Raw genomic sequence first — 11646 nt, 5'->3', positions numbered from 1 at the left:
GAATCTCTCCATACCCTTCTTTTGATATGGAATCTCTCCCTACTCTTCTTTTGATATGGAATCTCTCCCTACTCTTCTTTTGATATGGAATCTCTCCCTACTCTTCTTTTGATGTGGAATCTCTCCCTACTCTTCTTTTGATATGGAATCTCTCCATACTCTTCTTTTGATATGGAATCTCTCCATCCTTCTACTCTTCTTTTGATATGGAATCTCTCCCTACTCTTCTTTTGATATGGAATCTCCCTCTTCTTTTGATATGGAATTACTCCCAACTTCTTTTGATGTGGAATCTCTCCATACCCTTCTTTTGATATGGAATCTCTCCCTACTCTTCTTTTGATATGGAATCTCTCCCTACTCTTCTTTTGATATGGAATTACTCCCTAACCTTTTGATATGGAATTCTCCCAACTCTTCTTTTGATGTGGAATCTCTCCATACCCTTCTTTTGATATGGAATCTCTCTCTACTCTTCTTTTGATATGGAATCTCTCCCTACTCTTCTTTTGATATGGAATTCTCCCTACCCTTCTTTTGATATGGAATTCTCCCAACTCTTCTTTTGATATGGAATCTCCTACCCTTCTTTTGATATGGAATCTCTCCCTACTCTTCTTTTGATATGGAATCTCTCCCTACTCTTCTTTTGATATGGAATTCTCCCTAACCTTCTTTTGATATGGAATCTCCCAACTCTTCTTTTGATGTGGAATCTCTCCATACCCTTCTTTTGATGTGGAATCTCTCCTACCCTTCTTTTGATATGGAATTACTCCCTACCCTTCTTTTGATATGGAATTACTCCCTACTCTTCTTTTGATGTGGAATCTCTCCATACCCTTCTTTTGATGTGGAATCTCTCCCTACTCTTATTTTGATATGGAATCTCTCCATACCCTTCTTTTGATATGGAATCTCCTACCCTTCTTTTGATGTGGAATCTCTCCCTTCTTCTTTTGATATGGAATCTCTCCATACTCTTCTTTTGATATGGAATCTCTCCTACTCTTCTTTTGATATGGAATCTCTCCATACCCTTCTTTTGATATGGAATTCTCCATACCCTTCTTTTGATATGGAATCTCTCCCTACTCTTCTTTTGATATGGAATCTCTCCCTACTCTTCTTTTGATATGGAATCTCTCCTACTCTTCTTTTGATATGGAATTACTCCCAACTCTTCTTTTGATGTGGAATCTCTCCTACCCTTCTTTTGATATGGAATCTCTCCCTACTCTTCTTTTGATATGGAATCTCTCCCTACTCTTCTTTTGATATGGAATTCTCCCTAACTCTTCTTTTGATATGGAATCTACTCCATACTCTTCTTTTGATATGGAATCTCTCCATACCCTTCTTTTGATATGGAATCTCTCCTACTCTTCTTTTGATATGGAATCTCTCCCTCTCTTCCTCTTCTTTTGATATGGAATCTCTCCATACCCTTCTTTTGATATGGAATCTCTCCATACTCTTCTTTTGATATGGAATCTCTCCATACCCTTCTTTTGATATGGAATCTCTCCTACTCTTCTTTTGATATGGAATCTCTCCATACTCTTCTTTTGATATGGAATCTCTCCTCCTTATTTTGTATACCCTTCTTTCATCTTCTTTTGATATGGAATCTCTCCCTACCCTTCTTTTGATGTGGAATCTCTCCCCTTCTTTTGATATGGAATCTCTCCTACTCTTCTTTTGATATGGAATCTCTCCATACTCTTATTTTGGTATGGAATCTCTCCATACCCTTCTTTTGATATGGAATCTCTCCATACCCTTCTTTTGATATGGAATCTCTCCCTACCCTTCTTTTGATATGGAATCTCTCCCTACTCTTCTTTTGATATTGAATCTCTCCATACTCTTATTTTGGTATGGAATCTCTCCATACCTCTTTTGATATGGAATCTCTCCCTACCCTTCTTTTGATGTGGAATCTCTCCCTACTCTTCTTTTGATATGGAATCTCTCCCAACTCTTCTTTTGATATGGAATCTCTCCCTACCCTTCTTTTGATATGGAATTACTCCATACCCTTCTTTTGATATGGAATCTCTCCCTACTCTTCTTTTGATATGGAATCTCTCCCTACTCTTCTTTTGATATGGAATTACTCCCTACCCTTCTTTTGATATGGAATTACTCCCAACTCTTCTTTTGATGTGGAATCTCTCCATACCCTTCTTTTGATATGGAATCTCTCCCTACTCTTCTTTTGATATGGAATCTCTCCCTACTCTTCTTTTTGATATGGAATTACTCCCTAACCTTCTTTTGATATGGAATTACTCCCAACTCTTCTTTTGATGTGGAATCTCTCCATACCCTTCTTTTGATAAGGAATCTCTCTCTACTCTTCTTTCGATATGGAATCTCTCCCTACTCTTCTTTTGATATGGAATCTACTCCCTACCCTTCTTTTGATATGGAATCTCTCCCTACTCTTCTTTTGATGTGGAATCTCTCCATACCCTTCTTTTGATATGGAATCTCTCCCTACTCTTCTTTTGATATGGAATCTCTCTTCTTTTTTGATATGGAATTACTCCCAACCTTCTTTTGATATGGAATCTCTCCCTAACCTTCTTTTGATATGGAATCTCTCCATACCCTTCTTTTGATATGGAATCTCTCCCTACTCTTCTTTTGATATGGAATCTCTCCCTACTCTTCTTTTGATATGGAATTACTCCCTACCCTTCTTTTGATATGGAATTACTCCCAACTCTTCTTTTGATGTGGAATCTCTCCATACCCTTCTTTTGATATGGAATCTCTCCCTACTCTTCTTTTGATATGGAATCTCTCCCTACTCTTCTTTTGATATGGAATTACTCCCTAACCTTCTTTTGATATGGAATTACTCCCAACTCTTCTTTTGATGTGGAATCTCTCCATACCCTTCTTTTGATGTGGAATCTCTCCATACCCTTCTTTTGATATGGAATTACTCCCTACCCTTCTTTTGATATGGAATTACTCCCTACTCTTCTTTTGATGTGGAATCTCTCCATACCCTTCTTTTGATGTGGAATCTCTCCCTACTCTTATTTTGGTATGGAATCTCTCCATACCCTTCTTTTGATATGGAATCTCTCCCTACCCTTCTTTTGATGTGGAATCTCTCCCTACTCTTCTTTTGATATGGAATCTCTCCATACTCTTCTTTTGATATTGAATCTCTCCATACTCTTCTTTTGATATGGAATCTCTCCATACCCTTCTTTTGATATGGAATCTCTCCATACCCTTCTTTTGATGTGGAATCTCTCCCTACTCTTCTTTTGATATGGAATCTCTCCCTACTCTTCTTTTGATATGGAATCTCTCCCTACTCTTCTTTTGATATGGAATCTCTCCTACTCTTCTTTTGATATGGAATCTCCCTCTTCTTTTGATATGGAATTCTCCTACTCTTCTTTTGATATGGAATCCTACTCCTTTTGATGTGGAATCTCTCCCTACTCTTCTTTTGATTGGAATCTCTCCCTACTCTTCTTTTGATATGGAATCTCCCTACTCTTCTTTTGATATGGAATCTCTCCCTACCTTCTTTTGATGTGGAATCTCTCCCTACTCCTTCTTTTTGATATGGAATCTCTCCTACTCTTCTTTTGATATGGAATCTCTCCCTACTCTTCTTTTGATATGGAATCTCTCCCTACACTTCTTTTGATATGGAATCTCTCCATACCCTTCTTTTGATATGGAATCTCTCCCTATCCTTCTTTTGATGTGGAATCTCTCCCTACTCTTCTTTTGATATGGAATCTCTTACACTTCTTTTGATATGGAATCTCTCCATACTCTTATTTTGGTATGGAATCTCTCCATACCTTCTTTTGATATGGAATCTCTCCCTACCCTTCTTTTGATGTGGAATCTCTCCCTACCCTTCTTTTGATGTGGAATCTCTCCCTACCCTTCTTTTGATATGGAATTACTCCCTACCCTTCTTTTGATATGGAATCTCTCCCTACTCTTCTTTTGATATGGAATCTCTCCCTACTCTTCTTTTGATATGGAATTACTCCCTACCCTTCTTTTGATATGGAATTACTCCCTACTCTTCTTTTGATGTGGAATCTCTCCATACCCTTCTTTTGATGTGGAATCTCTCCATACCCTTCTTTTGATATGGAATTCTCCCTACCCTTCTTTTGATATGGAATTACTCCCTACCCTTCTTTTGATATGGAATTACTCCCTACTCTTCTTTTGATGTGGAATCTCTCCATACCCTTCTTTTGATGTGGAATCTCTCCATACCCTTCTTTTGATATGGAATTACTCCCTACTCTTCTTTTGATATGGAATTACTCCCTACTCTTCTTTTGATGTGGAATCTCTCCATACCCTTCTTTTGATGTGGAATCTCTCCCTACTCTTATTTTGATATGGAATCTCTTCCATACCCTTCTTTTGATATGGAATCTCTCCCTACCCTTCTTTTGATATGTGGAATCTCTCCCTACTCTTCTTTTGATGTGGAATCTCTCCATACCCTTCTTTTGATGTGGAATCTCTCTATACCCTTCTTTTGATATGGAATCTCTCCTACTCTTCTTTTGATATGGAATTACTCCCTACTCTTCTTTTGATATGGAATCTCTCCATACCCTTCTTTTGATGTGGAATCTCTCCTACTCTTATTTTGATGTGGAATCTCTCCATACCCTTCTTTTGATATGGAATCTCTCCCTACCCTTCTTTTGATGTGGAATCTCTCCCTACTCTTCTTTTGATGTGGAATCTCTCCATACCCTTCTTTTGATGTGGAATCTCTCCTACTTCTTGGAATTTTGGTATGGAATCTCTCCATCCCCTTCTTTTGATATGGAATCTCTCCCTACTCTTCTTTTGATATGGAATCTCTCCCTGGAATCTCTCCCTACCCTCTTCTTTGATATGGAATCTCTCCCTACTCTTCTTTTGATATGGAATCTCTCCCTACTCTTCTTTTGATATGGAATCTCTCCTACACTTCTTTTGATATGGAATCTCTCCATACCCTTCTTTTGATATGGAATCTCTCCCTACTCTTCTTTTGATATGGAATCTCTCCTACTCTTCTTTTGATATGGAATCTCTCCATACCCTTCTTTTGATATGGAATCTCTCCATACCCTCTTCTTTTGATATGGAATCTCTCCCTACCCTTCTTTTTTGACTTCTTTTATGGAATCTCTCCCTACTCTTCTTTTGATATGGAATCTCTCCATACCTCTTCTTTTGATATGGAATTTCTCCATACTCTTATTTTGATATGGAATCTCTCCCTACTCTTCTTTTGATATGGAATTACTCCCTACCCTTCTTTTGATATGGAATTACTCCCAACTCTTCTTTTGATATGGAATCTCTCCCTACTCTTCTTTTGATGTGGAATCTCTCCCTACTCTTCTTTTGATGTGGAATCTCTCCATAACCTTCTTTTGCTGTGGAATCTCTCCCTACTCTTCTTTTGATATGGAATTACTCCCTACCCTTCTTTTGATATGGAATTACTCCCTACTCTTCTTTTGATGTGGAATCTCTCCATCCCCTTCTTTTGATGTGGAATCTCTCCATACCCTTCTTTTGATGTGGAATCTCTCCCTACTCTTATTTTGGTATGGAATCTCTCCATACCCTTCTTTTGATATGGAATCTCTCCCTACCCTTCTTTTGATGTGGAATTACTCCATACCCTTCTTTTGGTATGGAATCTCTCCATACCCTTCTTTTGATATGGAATCTCTCCCTACCCTTCTTTTGATGTGGAATCTCTCCCTACTCTTCTTTGATGTGGAATCTCTCCATACCCTTCTTTTGATGTGGAATCTACTCTTCTTTTGATATGGAATCTCTCCCCTTCTTTTGATATGGAATCTACTCCTGGAATCTCTCCCTCTTCTTTTTTGACCTTATGGAATCTCTCCCTACTCTTCTTTTGATATGGAATCTCTCCATACCCTTCTTTTGATGTGGAATCTCTCCCTACTTCTTATTTTGTATGGAATCTCTCCATACCCTTCTTTTGATATGGAATCTCTCCTTTTGATATGGAATCTTCTTTTTGATATGGAATTCTCCCTCCTTCTTTTGATATGGAATCTACTCTACCCTTCTTTTGATGTGGAATCTCTCCATACCTTCTTTTGATGTGGAATCTCTCCATACCCTTCTTTTGATATGGAATTACTCCCTACTCTTCTTTTGATATGGAATTACTCCCTACTCTTCTTTTGATGTGGAATCTCTCCATACCCTTCTTTTGATGTGGAATCTCTCCCTACTCTTATTTTGATATGGAATCTCTCCATACCCTTCTTTTGATATGGAATCTCTCCCTACCCTTCTTTTGATGTGGAATCTCTCCTTCTACTCTTCTTTTTTTGATGTGGAATCTCTCCATACCCTTCTTTTGATATGGAATCTCTCTTACCCTTCTTTTGATATGGAATTACTCCCTACTCTTCTTTTGATATGGAATTCTCCCTACTCTTCTTTTGATACCCTTCTTTTGATGTGGAATCTCTCCCTACTCTTATTTTGATATGGAATCTCTCCATACCCTTCTTTTGATATGGAATCTCTCCCTACCCTTCTTTTGATGTGGAATCTCTCCCTACTCTTCTTTTGATGTGGAATCTCTCCATACCCTTCTTTTGATGTGGAATCTCTCCCTACTCTTATTTTGATATGGAATCTCTCCATACCCTTCTTTTGATATGGAATCTCTCCTACCCTTCTTTTGATGTGGAATCTCTCCTACTCTTCTTTTGTATGGAATCTCTCCTACCCTTCTTTTGATATGGAATCTCTCCCTACTCTTCTTTTGATATGGAATCTCTCCCTACTCTTCTTTTGATATGGAATCTCTCCCTACCCTTCTTTTGATATGGAATCTCTCCCTACTCTTCTTTTGATATGGAATCTCTCCCTACTCTTCTTTTGATATGGAATCTCTCCATACTCTTATTTTGGTATGGAATCTCTCCATACCCTTCTTTTGATATGGAATCTCTCCCTACCCTTCTTTTGATGTGGAATCTCTCCCTACTCTTCTTTTGATATGGAATCTCTCCCTACCCTTCTTTTGATATGGAATCTCTCCCTACCCTTCTTTTGATATGGAATCTCTCCCTATATGGAATCTCTCCCTACTCTTCTTTTGATATGGAATTACTCCCTACTCTTCTTTTGATATGGAATTCTCCCTACTCTTCTTTTGATGTGGAATCTCTCCATACCCTTCTTTTGATGTGGAATCTCTCCATACCCTTCTTTTGATATGGAATTACTCCTACTCTTCTTTTGATATGGAATTACTCCCTACCTTCTTTTGATATGGAATTACTCCCCCTGGAACTCTTCTTTTGATGTGGAATCTCTCCATACCCTTCTTTTGAATCTCTCCATACCCTTCTTTTGATATGGAATTACTCCCTACTCTTCTTTTGATATGGAATTACTCCCTACTCTTCTTTTGATATGGAATCTCTCCATACCCTTCTTTTGATATGGAATCTCTCCCTACTCTTATTTTTGATATGGAATCTACTCCCTACCCTTCTTTTGATATGGAATCTCTCCCTACCCTTCTTTTGATATGGAATCTCTCCCTACTCTTCTTTTGATATGGAATCTCTCCATACCCTTCTTTTGATATGGAATCTCTCCATACCCTTCTTTTGATATGGAATTACTCCCTACTCTTCTTTTGATATGGAATTACTCCCTACTCTTCTTTTGATGTGGAATCTCTCCATACCCTTCTTTTGATGTGGAATCTCTCCTACTCTTATTTTGATATGGAATCTTTCCATACCCTTCTTTTGATATGGAATCTCTCCCTACCCTTCTTTTGATGTGGAATCTCTCCCTACTCTTCTTTTGATGTGGAATCTCTCCATACCCTTCTTTTGCTGTGGAATCTCTCTATACCCTTCTTTTGATATGGAATTACTCCCTACTCTTCTTTTGATATGGAATTACTCCCTACTCTTCTTTTGATGTGGAATCTCTCCATACCCTTCTTTTGATGTGGAATCTCTCCCTACTCTTATTTTGGTATGGAATCTCTCCATACCCTTCTTTTGATATGGAATCTCTCCCTACCCTTCTTTTGATGTGGAATCTCTCCCTACTCTTCTTTTGATGTGGAATCTCTCCATACCCTTCTTTTGATGTGGAATCTCTCCCTACTCTTATTTTGGTATGGAATCTCTCCATCCCCTTCTTTTGATGTGGAATCTCTCCATACCCTTCTTTTGATGTGGAATCTCTCCCTACTCTTATTTTGGTATGGAATCTCTCCATCCCCTTCTTTTGATGTGGAATCTCTCCCTACCCTTCTTTTGATGTGGAATCTCTCCCTACTCTTATTTTGGTATGGAATCTCTCCATACCCTTCTTTTGATATGGAATCTCTCCCTACCCTTCTTTTGATGTGGAATCTCTCCCTACTCTTCTTTTGATGTGGAATCTCTCCATACCCTTCTTTTGATGTGGAATCTCTCCCTACTCTTCTTTTGATATGGAGTCTCTCCCTACACTTCTTTTGATATGGAATCTCTCCATACTCTTATTTTGGTATGGAATCTCTCCATACCCTTCTTTTGATATGGAATCTCTCCCTACCCTTCTTTTGATGTGGAATCTCTCCCTACCCTTCTTTTGATGTGGAATCTCTCCCTACCCTTCTTTTGATATGGAATTACTCCATACCCTTCTTTTGATATGGAATCTCTCCCTACTCTTCTTTTGATATGGAATCTCTCCCTACTCTTCTTTTGATATGGAATTACTCCCTACTCTTCTTTTGATGTGGAATTACTCCCTACTCTTCTTTTGATGTGGAATCTCTCCATACCCTTCTTTTGCTGTGGAATCTCTCCATACCCTTCTTTTGATATGGAATTACTCCCTACTCTTCTTTTGATATGGAATTACTCCCTACCCTTCTTTTGATATGGAATTACTCCCTACTCTTCTTTTGATGTGGAATCTCTCCATAACCTTCTTTTGCTGTGGAATCTCTCCATACCCTTCTTTTGATATGGAATTACTCCCTACTCTTCTTTTGATATGGAATTACTCCCTACTCTTCTTTTGATGTGGAATCTCTCCATACCCTTCTTTTGATGTGGAATCTCTCCCTACTCTTATTTTGGTATGGAATCTTTCCATACCCTTCTTTTGATATGGAATCTCTCCCTACCCTTCTTTTGATGTGGAATCTCTCCCTACTCTTCTTTTGATGTGGAATCTCTCCATACCCTTCTTTTGCTGTGGAATCTCTCTATACCCTTCTTTTGATATGGAATTACTCCCTACTCTTCTTTTGATATGGAATTACTCCCTACTCTTCTTTTGATGTGGAATCTCTCCATACCCTTCTTTTGATGTGGAATCTCTCCCTACTCTTATTTTGGTGTGGAATCTCTCCATACCCTTCTTTTGATATGGAATCTCTCCCTACCCTTCTTTTGATGTGGAATCTCTCCCTACTCTTCTTTTGATGTGGAATCTCTCCATACCCTTCTTTTGATGTGGAATCTCTCCCTACTCTTATTTTGGTATGGAATCTCTCCATCCCCTTCTTTTGATGTGGAATCTCTCCCTACTCTTATTTTGGTATGGAATCTCTCCATACCCTTCTTTTGATATGGAATCTCTCCCTACCCTTCTTTTGATATGGAATCTCTCCATACTCTTCTTTTGATATGGAATCTCTCCCTACCCTTCTTTTGATATGGAATCTCTCCATACTCTTCTTTTGATATGGAATCTCTCCCTACCCTTCTTTTGATATGGAATCTCTCCCTACTCTTCTTTTGATATGGAATCTCTCCATACCCTTCTTTTGATATGGAATCTCTCCCTACCCTTCTTTTGGTATGGAATCTCTCCATCCCCTTATTTTGATATGGAATCTCTCCCTACCCTTCTTTTGATATGGAATCTCTCCCTACCCTTCTTTTGATATGGAATCTCTCCCTACTCTTCTTTTGATATGGAATCTCTCCATACCCTTCTTTTGATATGGAATCTCTCCCTACCCTTCTTTTGGTATGGAATCTCTCCATCCCCTTATTTTGATATGGAATCTCTCCCTACCCTTCTTTTGATGTGGAATCTCTCCCGACTCTTCTTTTGATGTGGAATCTCTCCCTACCCTTCTTTTGATATGGAATCTCTCCCGACTCTTCTTTTGATGTGGAATCTCTCCCTACCCTTCTTTTGATGTGGAATCTCTCCCTACTCTTATTTTGGTATGGAATCTCTCCATCCCCTTCTTTTGATATGGAATCTCTCCCTACACTTCTTTTGATGTGGAATCTCTCCCGACTCTTCTTTTGATGTGGAATCTCTCCCTACCCTTCTTTTGATATGGAATCTCTCCCGACTCTTCTTTTGATATGGAATCTCTCCCTACCCTTCTTTTGATGTGGAATCTCTCCCGACTCTTCTTTTGATGTGGAATCTCTCCATACCCTTCTTTTGCTGTGGAATCTCTCCATACCCTTCTTTTGATATGGAATTACTCCCTACTCTTCTTTTGATATGGAATTACTCCCTACCCTTCTTTTGATATGGAATTACTCCCTACTCTTCTTTTGATGTGGAATCTCTCCATAACCTTCTTTTGCTGTGGAATCTCTCCATACCCTTCTTTTGATATGGAATTACTCCCTACTCTTCTTTTGATGTGGAATCTCTCCATACCCTTCTTTTGATGTGGAATCTCTCCCTACTCTTATTTTGGTATGGAATCTTTCCATACCCTTCTTTTGATATGGAATCTCTCCCTACCCTTCTTTTGATGTGGAATCTCTCCCTACTCTTCTTTTGATGTGGAATCTCTCCATACCCTTCTTTTGCTGTGGAATCTCTCTATACCCTTCTTTTGATATGGAATTACTCCCTACTCTTCTTTTGATATGGAATTACTCCCTACTCTTCTTTTGATGTGGAATCTCTCCATACCCTTCTTTTGATCTGGAATCTCTCCCTACTCTTATTTTGGTGTGGAATCTCTCCATACCCTTCTTTTGATATGGAATCTCTCCCTACCCTTCTTTTGATGTGGAATCTCTCCCTACTCTTCTTTTGATGTGGAATCTCTCCATACCCTTCTTTTGATGTGGAATCTCTCCCTACTCTTATTTTGGTATGGAATCTCTCCATACCCTTCTTTTGATATGGAATCTCTCCCTACCCTTCTTTTGATGTGGAATCTCTCCCTACTCTTATTTTGGTATGGAATCTCTCCATCCCCTTTTTGATGTGGAATCTCTCCCTACCCTTCTTTTGATGTGGAATCTCCTCCTTTTGATGTGGAATCTCCTTTTTTGATATGGAATCTCTCCATCCCCTTATTTTGATATGGAATCTCTCCATCCCCTTATTTTGATATGGAATCTCTCCATCCCTTCTTTTTTGAATCTCTCTTATTTTGATATCTCTACCCTTCTTCTTTTGATATGGAATCTCTCCCTACCCTTCTTTTGATGTGGAATCTCTCCCGACTCTTCTTTTGATGTGGAATCTCTCCTAACTCTTCTTTTGATATGGAATTTCTCCCTACTTTTCTTTTGATATTGAATCTCTCCTTACTCTTATTTTGATATGGAATCTCTACCTACTCTTCTT

This window comes from Oncorhynchus keta, chromosome 28 (assembly GCF_023373465.1).
Source record: "Oncorhynchus keta strain PuntledgeMale-10-30-2019 chromosome 28, Oket_V2, whole genome shotgun sequence".
NCBI classification, from domain to species: Eukaryota; Metazoa; Chordata; class Actinopteri; order Salmoniformes; family Salmonidae; genus Oncorhynchus; species Oncorhynchus keta.
Note: the sequence above shows the minus strand (reverse complement) of the source record.